Source organism: Symphalangus syndactylus, chromosome 5, assembly GCF_028878055.3.
Source record: "Symphalangus syndactylus isolate Jambi chromosome 5, NHGRI_mSymSyn1-v2.1_pri, whole genome shotgun sequence".
NCBI lineage: Eukaryota > Metazoa > Chordata > Mammalia > Primates > Hylobatidae > Symphalangus > Symphalangus syndactylus.
Genome location: NC_072427.2, coordinates 23,421,735 through 23,436,191, shown reverse-complemented (window position 1 = coordinate 23,436,191; position 14,457 = coordinate 23,421,735). Strand labels below are relative to the sequence as shown.

General features: G+C 44.4%; 1 pseudogene; it reads right to left on the bottom strand.

Annotated features, from left to right (window-relative positions):
- Nucleotides 1-8,393: 8,393 nt before the first annotated feature.
- LOC129482150 (elongation factor-like GTPase 1) overlaps nucleotides 8,394-14,457 on the bottom strand; it is a 97,414-nt pseudogene continuing 91,350 nt past the window's right edge.

Sequence of the window (14,457 nt, the reverse complement as noted above, 5' to 3'; positions counted from 1 at the left end):
TGGATTTAGCCATACTGCTCAGCCTGGTGTGTTCCCGTTTCCTTCACTGGGTCCTGGAATTTGTCCCACTGAATGAGGAGCCCCAGAGTGTCCGAGCATGTCCAGCTGGGCTGTTGGGGATCTTCCAGGCCTGTTACCTGTATGCTGCCTGGTGACACCTGGTGGACATCACGGGGACTGCCATGGCACCTATGGGGCACAGTCCGGTCCTGACAGCCAACAGGCTCAGAAGCCTGATCTAGCAGTGGCCGGGAAGACAGATACCAGCACACCACCACACCCAGCTAATTTTTGTATTTTTAGTAGAGATGGGGTCTCAACATGTTGCCCAGACTGGTGACGAACTCCTGACCTCAGGTGATACACTTGTCTCGGCCTCGCAAAGTGCTGGGATTACAGTCGTGAGCCACCACACCCTGCCTAAAGTGTCATTTTTGACATTTAAATCTGCCATCTAGGCTTGGGATGGTGGTGCACGCCTGTAATCCCAGCTACTTGGGAGGCTGAGGCAGAATCGCCGCCACCCAGGAGGTGGAGGTTGCAGTGAGCCGAGATGATGCCATTGTACTCCAGCCTGAGAGACAGAGTAAGACTCGCTCTCAAAAAATAAATAAATAAATAAAAAAATCTCCAATCTACCTCTAACTTTATACCTTTCCAGATGGCTATTGAGTGTCTTAGTTTTATGGAGAAAAGTGCATCTCGTTTTCAATGATACGAAATTCCACTGTTAAGTTGTAAATTCCCGGTTGGGTGTGGTGGCTCATGCCTGTAATCCCAGCACTTTGCGAGGCCAAGGCGGGCGGATCACGAGGTCAGGAGATCGAGACCATTCTGGCTAACACAGTGAAACCCCGTCTCTACTAAAAATACATAAAATTAGCCAGGTATGGTGGTGCGTGCCTGTAATCCCAGCTACTTGGGAGACTTAGGCCGGAGAATAGCTTGAATCTGGGAGGCAGAGGTTTCAGTGAGCCAAGATCGCGCCACTGCACTCCAGCCTGGGTGACAGACCAAGACTCCGTCTCAGATAAAAAAAAAAAAAAAAGATGTAAATTCCCACATGTATTTCTGGCTCCTCTAATCTGTCCCTTTTAACCAGTTGTCTGTCCATTTATGGGCCAGCCCCAAACTGTTTGAAAACTATACTTTTATGATCAGTTTTCAAATGCAGAAGTGCTGGTTTCCTCTTACTTTTTCAGAAATGTTCTGGATCTTTTCACATTTTTTTTTCTTTTAAACCTCAGAATCAACCTGCCTAACTTTAAAGGAGACTTCTAGTGTTTTAAATAAGGCTAGATTAAATTCATAGATTGGGGGGGGGAAACTAGGTTCAAGTTTTTAATACTGGATCTTCCCAAATATTCAAATCTTGTATGCTCAGCCCTAGCAGCAGTTTCAAATTTTTTGAACTAGATCCCTGTGCCATTTTTGATAAGCTCATTCCAAGATATTTTTATTATCTTTTAATTCTTGCTTGAGTAAATGCAATGTTCTTTTCTTCTGCTTGTTTTCTAAGCCAGTTTTCTGTATACTGGCACTTGTTTAGGTTGAGGATATTAATTTTGCAACCCCAGAGCCCCCTTGCTCAATTCTCATTTCTTCCAATAGTTTATGGGTTCTCTTTCAAAGTATACAGTCACATTGAGGCAGGAGAATAGGGCCTGGAGGCAGGGAACCTAAGGCTGATTCACCCTGACTTCTAGAACTACATCGAAAGAAAAACCTCAACCTTCCACGCTCAAGCAACGAAAGGACCAGGGGAGACTCCTGCAAACCCCAACCTTTTCTGTGGGGCAGATGGGAAATCGAAGGTACCTCTGATTGGTTGCAGAAAGCATAGGAGTGTAACTTCCTAACTTCACTTCAGCCTCTGATTGGTTGCTGTACACAACCACTGTCCACAACCAATCAGACTGATTGCAGGCGAGGTCTTTGTTTGCACAGAAGTGCAACTTTGTAACTTCACTTTAGCCTCTGATTGGTTGCTTTTTGCAACCTATCAGAATGATTGTGGACCACCACTTCATTTACATGGGGTGAACACCAAGTGGCCAATGGGAGGGCCGGGTGCAGTGGCTCAAGCATGTAATCCCAGCACTTTAGGAGGCCAAGGCCGGCAGATCACCTGAGGTCAGGAGTTCCAGACCAGTCTGGCCAACATGGTGAAACCCCGTCTCTACTAAAAAAAACATAAAAATTAGCCAGGCGTGGTGACAGACACCTGTAATCCCAGCTACACAGGAGGCTGAGGCAGGAGAATTGCTTGAACCTGGGAGGCAGAGGTTGCAGTGAGCCAAGATCGCACCATTGCACTCCAGCCTGGGTGACAAGAGTGAGACTCCATCTCAAAATAAATAAATAAATAAAAATAAGCGGCTAATGGGAAACCTATAGGAGGTATTTGTACCGGAGAAGATTCTGTATCCGGGGCCCTTGAGCAGCCGCTGGGGCCTGCTCCCACACTGTGGTGTGTACTTTCACTTTTGATAAATCTCTGCTTTCCTTGCTTTGCTGTGCGTTTTGTCCAATTCTTTGCTCAAAACACCAAGAACCTAGACAACTTGCAGTCAAGACCCTCTATCGATAACAACATCATCTCTGAAGAACAGACACACTTCCTTCTTTCTAAGGTTCATACTCTTCTTCCTTTTCCCTATATAATTACATGAGTCATGTTCCTTGAATCTGAGCCCAGCACTCAAGGTTTTTGCTTCCTGGCACAGGGCCTGGGGCCTCTGTCCATCCTTGAAATTCTTTGTCTATCATTTTCTGCTCCAAAACGGTTATACCCAAAGGTGCTTTCCCGTGACTTTTTCTCAGGCTTGGAGGCGTCACTCCACTGGGAGCCATTTCGGCAGGAAGCTTCTCTGACTGTCCTGGTCCTCATTCCAATAAACGTAAAAACAACAATCGTATTATAGGCATTGACATGCATTCTGAAGAGCCTTATATTCTGCTCAATAGCATGTTTGTTTTTTGTTGTTCTTTTGTTTTTTTTTTTTTGTTTTTTTTTTGAGATGAAGTCTCGCTCTGTTGCCCAGGCTAGAATGCAGTGGCGCAATCTCAGCTCACTGCAAGCTCCTCCTCCCGGGTTCTGGCCATTCTCCTGCCTCAGCCTCCTGAGTAGCTGGAACTACAGACGCCTGCCACCACACCCAGCTAATTTTTCATATTTTTAGTAGAGACAGGTTTTCACTGTGTTAGCCAGGATGGTCTCGATCTCCTGACCTCGTGATCCGCCCGCCTTGGCCTCCCAAAGTGCTGGGATTACAGGTGTGAGCCACTGCGCCTGGCCTGTTTTTTGTTTTTGAGACAGAGCCTCTCTCTGTTGCACAGGCTGGAGTGCAGTGTCGTGATCTCGGCTCACTGCAACCTCTGCCTCTCAAGTTGAAGTAATTCTCCCGCCTCAGCCTCCCCAGTAGCTGGGATTACAGTGTGTGCCACCACATCTCACTAATGTTTGTATTTGTAGTAGACACGGGGTTTTACCATGCTGGCCGGGCTGGTCTCAAACTCCTGACCTCAAGTAATCTGCCCATTTCGGTCTCCCAAAATACTGGGATTACAGGCGTGAGCCACTGTGCCTGGTCAATAGCATGTTAGAATTAAATGAGCCTTTTGGGAAAATTTAGGTGAGGGTAGGTTACCCAAAGACTATGCAGCCACGTTCAAACCTTTGGTGGTTTATATATTCATTTAGAGACAGGGTCTCAATCCTGTCACCCAGGCTGGAGTGCCGTGGCATGATCATGGCTCACTGCAGCCTCGACCTCCTAGGCTTGGGTGATTCTCGTGGCCACCTCAGCCTTGTGAGTGGCTGGGACTACAGAGATGCACCACCTCGCCCAGCTAATTTTTTTTTTTTTTGTAGTTTTGCATTTTTAATAGAGACAGGGTTTTGCCATGTTGCCCAGGCTGATCTCAAACTCCTTGGCTTAAGCAATCTTCCTGCCTCAGCCTCCCAAAGTGTTGGGATTACAGGCATGAACCACCACACTCAGCCCTTTGGTGTTTGTTTGTTTGAGACGGAGTCTCGCTCTGTTGCCCAGGCTGGAGTGCAGTGGCGCCATCTCGGCTCACTGCAAGCTCCACCTCCCGGGTTCACGCCATTCTCCTGCCTCAGCCTCCTGAGTAGCTGGGACTACAGGCGCCCGCCACCACGCCCGGCTAATTTTTTTTTTTGTATTTTTAGTAGAGACGGAGTTTCACCGTGTTAGCCGGGATGGTCTCAATCTCCTGACCTCGTGATCCGCCCGCCTCGGCCTCCCAAAGTGCTAGGATTACAGGCATGAGCCACTGCACCCGGTCCTTAATTTTTAAAGTTTTTGTAGAGACGGGGTCCCACCATGTTGCCCCAGGTGGTCTTGAACTCCTGGGCTCAAGTGATCCTCCCGCCTTGGCCTCCCAAATTGCTGGAATTACAAAGTGCTGGTGGCGTGAACCACCTTGCCCAGCTGTGTACACTTCTAAATGGTTCATTTTATATTATGTGAATTTCACCTCAATAGAAAACTTTTTTTTTTTTTTTTTCAGACGGAGTTTCCCTCTTGATGGCCCAGGCTGGGGTGCAATGGCGCGATCTCGGCTCACTGCAACCTACGCCACCCCAGGTTCAAGCGATTCTCCTGCCTCAGCCTCCCGAGGAGCTGGGATTACAGGCGCACACCACCAGGCCTGGCTGATTTTGTGTTTTTAGTAGAGATGGGGTTTCACCATGTTGGTCAGGCTGGTCTCAAACTCCCGACCCCAGGTGATCCGTCTGTCTTGGCCTCCCAAAGTGCTGGGATTACAGGCATGAGCCACAGCACCTGGCTTTTTTTGGTTGTTTTTTGTTTTTTTTAATTGACTCAGCTTTGGACTTGAACTATTAGAATGATGGTGCGTCCATTCACTGAGATGAGGAAGCTCTAGGGAAAATGAACTTGGGAGTTCCAAGAATTGCATTTTGAATGTCTTCAATTTGATATGCCTCATAGGCTTCCAAGCCGAGTTAGATATGTGAGCCTGGAGTTCAGAGATGGGGTGGAGATATAAATTTAGAAGCCATTGGCACACAGGAAATATCTTAAGCCATGGAGCTAGATGAGATCATTTAGGCCAGAGGTGTCGATTCTTTTGGCTTCCCTGGGCCACATTGGAAGAAGAATTGTCTTGGGCAACGCATACAATATGCTAACACTAACAATAGCTGATGAGCTAAAAAAAAAAAAAAAAAAAAAAAAAAAAAAAAAAAAATCGCAAAAAAAAATCTCATAATTTTTTTTGTTTTTTGTTTTCGAGACGGAGTTTCACTCTTGTTGCCCAGGCTGGAGTGCAATGGCCCAATCTCGGCTCACTGCAGCCTCCACCTCCAGGTTCAAGTGATTCTCCTGCCTCAGCCTCCTGAGTAGCTGGGATTACAGGCATGTGCCACCACGCCCGGCTAATTTTGTATTTTTAGTAGAGACGGAGTTTCTCCATGTTGGTCAGGCTGGTCTCGAACTCCTGACCTCAGACGATCCACTCGCCTCGGCCTCCCAAAGTGCTGGGATTACAGGCATAGCCACTGCACCCAGCCAAAATCTTATAATGTTTTAAGAAAGTTTACGAATTTGTGTTGGGCCACCTTCAGAGCCATCCTGGGTCGCATGCAGCCCACGGGCCATAAGTTGGACAAGCTTGATCTAGGGAAAGGGTGTGGGGAAAGACGAGGAGATGGCCCAAGCCCATGCCTCTGGCACTCCCAGCGTGTCAGTGTCAGACAGCAGACAAAGAATCCAGGAGACAGCAGAGGAGGGCTGGGGGGAACCCCAAGAGCGAGTGTTTGAAAAATAAAGAGAGTAACAACAATCGGTTGGAACTGGAATGAATATCCATTTATAGAGGACTATGCTTAGTGGTACACAAACATAAGTTGTGGCGCATCTGTGTAGTAGAATACTATGCATGGTTACACGAAATAAGGAGGAAGTTCTCTATGTGCTGATATGGGAAGATTTCCTTTGTATGAAATAATTTGCTGACATCCTCACAACATACTGTTGAATAAAGCAAGGTGTATAACACTTAAAAACAAAGAGAAGAATTTCATCTTTTTTTTTCTTTTTGAGACAGGGTGTATAACACTGTAAAAAAAATAGAGAGAAAAAAATTCCTTTTTTTTTTTTCTTTTTGAGACAGGGTCTCGCTGGAGTGCAGTGGTGCAATCATGGCTCACTGCAGCCTCCCAGGCTCCAGCAATCCACCTGCCTCAGCCTCCCAAGTAGCTGGAGTTACAGAAGACAGTAGAGCCTGTTTGGCCAGAGTGGAATGGTGGCAGGAAGCAGAGGTACTTTCCGGAGCGCTGGGGTCTGAATGGGTCCATTGAGGCTGGGCCCTGCTGCTCCTGTAGGGCTGAGCAGGAGAAGCTCACAGAGGCTGCCCTTGTGCTGCTGGAGCACATAGCCAGGGAGGCCCCCACCCCAACAGAGGCCTCTGAGGCCTGGCTGGCCAGGGCTTTGGAAACTCTGACAGCGCTGCTTCCCCCACACCTCCTAATCTCCTTTTCCTGCCCCTCTTACACTCTCTGAGGGGCTGCAGTTGCAAGAACCCAGAATCTCTGTCTTGGAGGTGGTGGTGGGGAGGGGGGCAGTTGAAGAGGGGCTTTTAATGGAGTGGGTCTGCACCATAAAGAGGTAATAAGCTAGGAGTCAATCCAGAGGACTTTCTGGAGGAGGTGATGGTGGTGTAGAGTCAGAGAGTGGGAGGAATAGGCAGTCTCAGAGGACAGCAGCAAGGCCAAGTGAGAGACTGGCAGAGGTATACAGGACCCCGTTGGGTGGGGTGAGGAGGATTTCTGCTCCCTCACCCGCCAGAGCCTCTGGCTTATCACAGGATAAGAGCCAGCTAAGCTCCAGGGGCTTTCCAGGAAAAGTGTCTCTTGGAAAGGGTGTGACCTTTTCACCGGTCCTGACAGCACCCTAGAAATGGCTTGGCCTTTTCCCTCCCCTGAGCTCCACAGAGAACACAGCCAGCAGAGGACACATTCCCTGTCATCCAGAAATGGGTTTGATTCTCAGCCGAGGGACAGCAGGACTGGTAGAGACTGTCAGGCCACACAGCTGCCTACACAGCACCCCCATGCTTGGTGGGAGGTGGGAGGGATGGCGTCTGGCTGTCCACAGGCCGGGCATGACAGGGAGGCTCACTGGAGGTGGTGCACTTTGGAGGGGCAATGTCAGGGGACAGCTTCCTCTTGTTGGGCCACAAGACTCCACAAGGACAGCACGGTGACTGATTCCCAGTGCTAGAGGTGAGGCAATCTGCCCTGTGCAGGTGTATGTGTGTGTGTGTGTATATATATATGAGGGTGTGTGTATGTGTGTGTATATATAATTTATTTATTTAGATGGAGTCTTGCTCTGTCACCCAGGCTGGAGTACAGTGGCGTGATCTCGACTCACTGAAACCTCTGCCTCCTGGGTTCAAGCAATTCTCCTGCCTCAGCCTGCCAAGTAGCTGGGACTACAGTCACTTGCCACCACGTCTGGCTAATTTTTGTATTTTTAGTAGAGATGAGGTTTCACCATATTGGCCAGGCTGGTCTCAAACTCCTGACCTTGTGATCTGCCTGCCTTGGCCTCCCACAATGATGGGATTACAGGTGTGAGCCACAGCACCTGGCTATTTATAGATATTTATAGAATATGACCTAAACTATTTAAACATATCTGTAAGGGTATAAGTACTTTGATAACAAAGAAGCAATACATACTGATAGAAACTAGCTATTATGTCAACAGTGGTTATATTAGGTAGAGAAATTATGTGAGATTTTTTTTTTTTATATTTTACTAATCTCAATAATGGTTGCTTATAAGTTTTATAATCAAGAAAAAAGCTTTCTAAAGTTTTTGCAAAATGGAAAGTCATACTTCTTTATATACTAAAGACAAAAACAAAACTTCCTATTTGAATACCTTTGACTTTTACTGCAGACTTACAGACCCTTTAAAGAAAAGGCAATTCCCTCCCACTAGTTCTGGTGTCATTCTCCCCATCTCTCCCTTCACTTCCACCTTGGTCTTTTTTTCTAATTCCCACCTTGGCTAGTGGTCTCCACCCAAAATGCTTGCTTGGCTTAATGGTTAGAATTCAGGGAAAAAGTGATCCCGAATTCCTAATCTAAATTAAGGTTATACATGTGGGAAATAATAAAGAGAATCCAGGTAGTAAGTAAGATTTGGAGGACTTAAAATACCCAGACTTTAATTCCTCTAAGATTATAGTCATTAATCATGCTTTTATATAATATTATCACTTAACATTTAATTTCTAAATATAATATATTCATGAGGAAAAGAGAAAATAGCTTGGCTTCTTTCCTCACGGAACTGTTGTCCTTAGTATCTTCCAGACATTCCAGAACTGATGTCAGATTTGGCTCATCAGAGTCGACAAACCATATCGGTGAAGAAGATGAATAGGATTCCTGTTTAACCCAGAGACACCTATGTTAAATGTTTACATACAGACTAACCCAAATATGCAATTAAACCACACCACTAAATGGTAAGATGACCACGGATTTAAACAAAATGTATCAGGGGGAAAAGGCAACACATTAAAACCCACGTGAGGAGCTGGACTTCTGAGACAGCCATTCTCCTTGCATAGCACTGTCTGCTGCTACAGCTCATAGAAGTCAACAATTTTCTTCAACACTGGTAGGCAGCCTCTGATCACCCTCACCTCCTGCCATTCACACCCTTGTAAAATTCCACCCCTGGACCTAGTGACTCACTTCTAACAAAGAGAATACAGCCAAAGTAATAACATCACTTCTGAGGTGAGGCTACAAGGAGACTACGATGCCTGCCTTCGTCACCCTTCTCCTACTCTTTCCACTGCCCCCTCTGATGGAAGCCAGTTGCCATGTGATGAGGTGCCCTATGGAGAGGCCCACATGGCAAGGTATTGTAAAAGGCCTCTGACCAACAGCCATCTAGAAAGGGAGGCCCAGTCCAACAGCCTCTGAGATGAATCCTGCCAACGTGAGCTTGGAGACAGATTCTCTCCCTATCCTGCCTTGGGATGATCACAGCTGCCACCAACAGCTTCACTGCCTGGTCAGAGGCCAAGCCAGTGAACCCAAGGTAAACTGGACAGAATCCTGACCCACAGAAACTGTGAGATAATGTTTGTTGTTTTAAGCTGCTAAATTTGTTACAGAGCAATAGATAACTAATTCAAACACCATAAAATTCTAACATTTTATTCTATCACACAAACCAAGTAATACCAAGCAAATGCCATTACTATACATATATTTTTGGAACACAATTACATGTGATTTTTTAAAAAAGCTAATGAACTACACATTATGTGCTTTCACCCACTAACAGACATTCCCCCTGTTACTTTGTACTGTTCTCTATTATAAATTGGGGGAAAACCATTATTATTATATATTAGCTTCAGAATAACTAGGTTCAAGTCATGGAAAATAATTTTGCACAAACAACTTTAGGCAACACTGCTTTGAAAACTGTAATCTGAATTAAAGTTGAAGCCACAGAAACCAAATATTTACTGAAGGTTCCTTTTTAAGAAAAACAAGATGGGCCGGGCACGGTGGCTCACGCCTGTAATCCCAGCACTTTGGGAGGCTGAGGTGGGCGGATCACGAGGTCAGGAGATCGAGACCATCCTGGCTAACACGGAGAAACCCCGTCTCTACTAAAAAAATACAAAAAAATTAGCTGGGCGCGGTGGCGGATGCCTGTAGTCCCAGCTACTCAGGAGGCTGAGGCAGGAGAATGGTGTGAAGCTGGGAGGTGGAGCTTGCAGTAAGCCTAGATCACGCCACTGCACTCCAGCCCAGCGACAGAGCAAGACTCCGTCTCAAAAAAAAAAAAAAAAAAGAAAGAAAAACAAGATGGCTGGGCATGGTGGCTCATGCCTGTAATCCTGGCACTTTGGGAGGCCAAGGCAGGTGGACCACGAGCTCAGGAGATGGAGACCATCCTGGCCAACGTGGTGAAACTCCATATCCACTAAAATTAAAAAAAATAATAGCCGGGTGTGGTGGCACACGCCTGTAGTCCCAGCTACTCAGGAGGCTGAGGCAGGGGAATCGCTTGAACCCAGGAGGCTGAGGTTTCAGTGAGCTGAGATGCGCCACTGCACTCCAGCCTGGCGATAGAGCAAGACTCCGTCTCAAAAAACAAAAAAAAGAAAAACAAGTTGTATTGAAGGAGGACATCATTAACAGTCTATCTCTTCAATAATGGTTTATTTTACTATTCTCATTCTTCTCATTCCTCTCTTACTGTGTTCCAAATCTCTTTACAGGCTAAAAGAAACTCTTCAGAATTACTCCTATTCTTTTTTTTCTTTTTTTGTTTTTTTTTTTGAGACCGAGTTTCGCTCTTGTTGCCCAGGCTGGAGTGCAGTGGCACGATCTCAGCTCACCACAACCTCCACCTCCTGGGTTCAAGCAATTCTCCTGCCTCAGCCTTCTTAAGTAGCTGGGATTACAGGCATGTGCCATCACGCCCGGCTAACTTTGTATTTTTAGTAGAGACGGGGTTTCTCCATGTTGGTCAGGCTGGTCTTGAACCCCCAATCTCAGATGATCCGCCCACCTCGGCCTCCCAAAGTGTTGGGATTACAGGTGTGAGCCACCTCGCCCAGCCAATCCTATTCTTAAAGAACACCACTTACTGAGTATTGCATTTTCTTCTATAAATTCTTCAGCATACACTGAGAATACACCATATGGACAATTTTTACGATTTTAATTTTGGGGTTTTTTTCTTTTGGCTAAGGAAATTGCAATTAGATTTAGGACCTCATTCTGTTAGGTTAGTAGTAAACTTCAGCATAAGCAAAATAAAATACGTGTTGTTTCTCTGGACTGAAACCCCTCAAAACCACATTTTAAAAATTACAAAAAAAATTAACTGAAATCAAGTTTTTAAAAACCTTGTAGATGAAAAGATATGATATATAGTAGGTCTAAGTACCTATTTCAATGGTTCCCAAAGTGTGGCCTTCAGACCCCCAAGTCCAAACTATTTTGACAGGAGTACTAACATGGTGACATTTGCTGTGAGTGTGCAAATACAATGGTGGGTAAAAATGCTGGTACTTTAGCACAAACAAAGGCAGTAACACCAAACTACTAGTAGTCATGGTATTCTTCATTATGCACAGGAAAGGTTTAAAAAGGAAGGGTGGGTGGGGCATGGTGGCTCACACCTGTAATCCCAGTGCTTTGGGAGGCTGAGGCAGACAGATCACCTGAGGTCAGGAGTTTGAGACCAGCTTCGCCAACATGGTGAAACCCCATCTGTACTAAAAATACAAAAATTAGCTCAGTGTGGTGGTGCATGCCTGTAGTCCCAGACACGTGGGAGGCTGAGGCAGGAGAATCACTTGAACCTGGGAGGCAGAGGTTGCCTTGAGCTGAAATTGTGCCTATGTAACTCCAGACTGGGCAACAGAGCAAAACTCCATCTCCAAAAATAAAAATAAAAAGGAAGGGCAACAAAAGGTCAGTTTCATTTAAGAATGTCTCTGATAAGGTCGGGAATTTTGGCTCATGTCTATAATTCCAGCACTTTGGAAGGCCCAGGCAGGGGGATCACTTGAGCCCGGGAGTTCAAGACCTGCCTGGGCAACCTGGTGAAACCTCATCTCTACAAAAAATACAAAAATTAGCTGAACACAGTGGCTGCATGCCTGTAGTCCCAGCTTCTTGGAAGGCTGAGGTAGGAGGATTGACTGAACCCAGAAAGTTGAGGCTGCAGTGAGCTGTGATCACGCTACTGCACTCCAGCCTGGGTAACAGAACAAGGCCCTGTCTCAAAGATTAAAAAAAAAAGAATGTCTATGATGAAGCAGTGAATATTTTACTACATCTAAATCCTTGAATATATCTTTTTAATATTTCAAGTGATGAAATGCGAAGTATACATGAGCATTCCTACAGGCTGCCTGAGAAAAAACCCTTGAGTGACTAAGTCATGAAGTGAATTAACCACTTTAATGGAATACCATTTTTACTTGAAAGGCTGACTGACAAAAAATGTTATTTTAACTTGCATTTCTGGCAGATATTTTCTCAAAAAATGAGATTCTTTCATTTCAAGGAAAACGACAGGCCATAATAAGATTCAATAATAAAATTACTAATAAAATTCAAGCTTTTGAACAAAAAATTATTATTTTAGAAAACTTATATCCACCATTGCTTTCCAAAAGTTTTCTGATGAGATTGATGGTGATATTGATGAATGTATTCTGATACTGTACAATCAAATGTATCAACATGTAGAAGATCTTAGTGAACCACTATTTTATAAATGACCAATGCACGATGTTATAATATCTTGCAAGGGTGGAAGATCCAAAGTTCAAGAAAAACCAAGCTTTGATGGAGTATCAAAAAAGAAGCCTAGGCAACATGGCAAAACCCTGTCTCTACAAAAAATACAAAAAGGTAGCCAAGTGTGGTGGTACACACCTGTAGTCCCAACTACTCTGAGGCTGAGGTGGGAGGATCACCTGAGTCCCCCAGAGACTGAGGCTGCAGTGAGCTGTGATCAAACCACTGCCTTCCAGCCTGGGCAACAGGCAAGACCCCCTCTCAAAAAATATATATATATCCACAATGATCTAAAATGGTTATCTGTATGAGGTTGGCCTTTGTTCACATTTTTTCAAGAAAATATCACACAATAAATTGAATGCAGAAGCAAATTGACATATCAAATGACATATCAAACATCATGCAAATGACAAACATCAAAGAAATTTGCAAAAGATGTAAGATTGTACTACTTTGGGTTTAGAAATTTTCTTTTCATAAAAGCATTTATAACAATATGTGGTGAGCTTTTAAAGAATATTTTAAATATTTCTGATTTAATTTCTAGTGATAAATACCAATAGATATAACCTACATAAACCAAAGCTCCTTGGGCCCTCAATATATTTTTAAGAGTGTAAAGGAATCCTGACCCCAAAACTAGGAGAACTGCTGCCTTCCCCTCCACTTTCCTTCCTTCCCTAGAATTTCTTCCTTGGAAGAAACATCCCTTTGCCATTCTATATTAACTTACATAGTTCCATTGAGGCCAGTTTTGCTACCTCCCTCCCATCTTTACACCTCTCTCTCAACATAAAACCTGACCAAAGGATTCTACCAGCCCACCCCATTTCCAGTGATTAGCTGTCAGGTGGGCTAAGTGAAGCAAATCTGGGTTTTCCCTGAGACTAGACCTCTCTTTCTGGGAGAGATGGAATCACAGGGACAAGGTTGGCCACCTTGGGGTAGTGAGAATTCATCCTGCCTAAACAGGGAGAATTCAGACAAGTTTCTAGAAAGCCAAAGTACTTTCTAGAAAGTCAAAGATAATTATATTTTTTGCCATGACTGTAAGAATGCCCATTTCATTGCACACTTTCTAACATTTTTACCAATCTGATAAATAAAAGCTGGTACTGAGATGAAAAAAATGCTGGGGCACAGTGGCTCACACCTGTAATCCCAATACTTTGGGAGGCCGAGGTGGCCAAATCACCTGAGGTTAGGAGTTCAAGACCAGCCTGGCCAACATGGTGAAACTCCGTCTCTACTAAAAATACAAAAATTAGCCAGGCATGGTGGCATGCGCCTGTAATCTCAGCTACTTGGGAGGCTGAGGCAGGAGAATTGCTTGAACCCAGGAGGTGGAGGTTGCAGTGAGCTGAGATCATGTCAATGCACTCCAGCCTGGGCGACAAGAACAAGACTTCATCTCAAAAAAAAGAAAAGAAAAGAAAAAAAAGTTCCCATACAATATAATTTCTTCCATCTCTAGAAACAAATTCAGCAATGAGAACTGAAAGTCACCACGTGGAAGGTTTCAAGGATTTAGGTCTACCTATTGATATCTAAAGCATTAGTTAACGTAGAAAGAAATACACATACACGCACGCACACACACGTACACATACCCATATGTATTCAGTACCAGAAAACATGGCGGACTACATGGTACAGTCATCCAACAGAAAGCACACACTAACTGAAGGCAATGGAGAGGAGTAAGTTATAGCATGGATCTACAATACTGCTGAGTGAAAAAGCAGATTACAAACAAATATCTGATTTTTAAGGGAGAGGAAACATATACAAGCATAGGAGAAAAGAGATGAGCAGCTGACTGGAAAGATACAAATTTCTGACAGTGGAACTTTCTGAGTGGTAGAATTATATAGGTAATATTTTCTAGTTTTGCCTAAAAGTTTTCTAAATTTCTTAAAATAAGGCTTTGTTTTCCATATTATAAAATATCCATCACCCCAGGAAATTTAACCTTCAGCACAAACTCAACATTATGTTCAAAGTTTGTTCAGTTTAATATTTAAGAGACAATCTATTTTGAAAGACATCTAAAATGACCGATATTTAAACCTATGCATTAATATTTTTCAATCACATGCTTT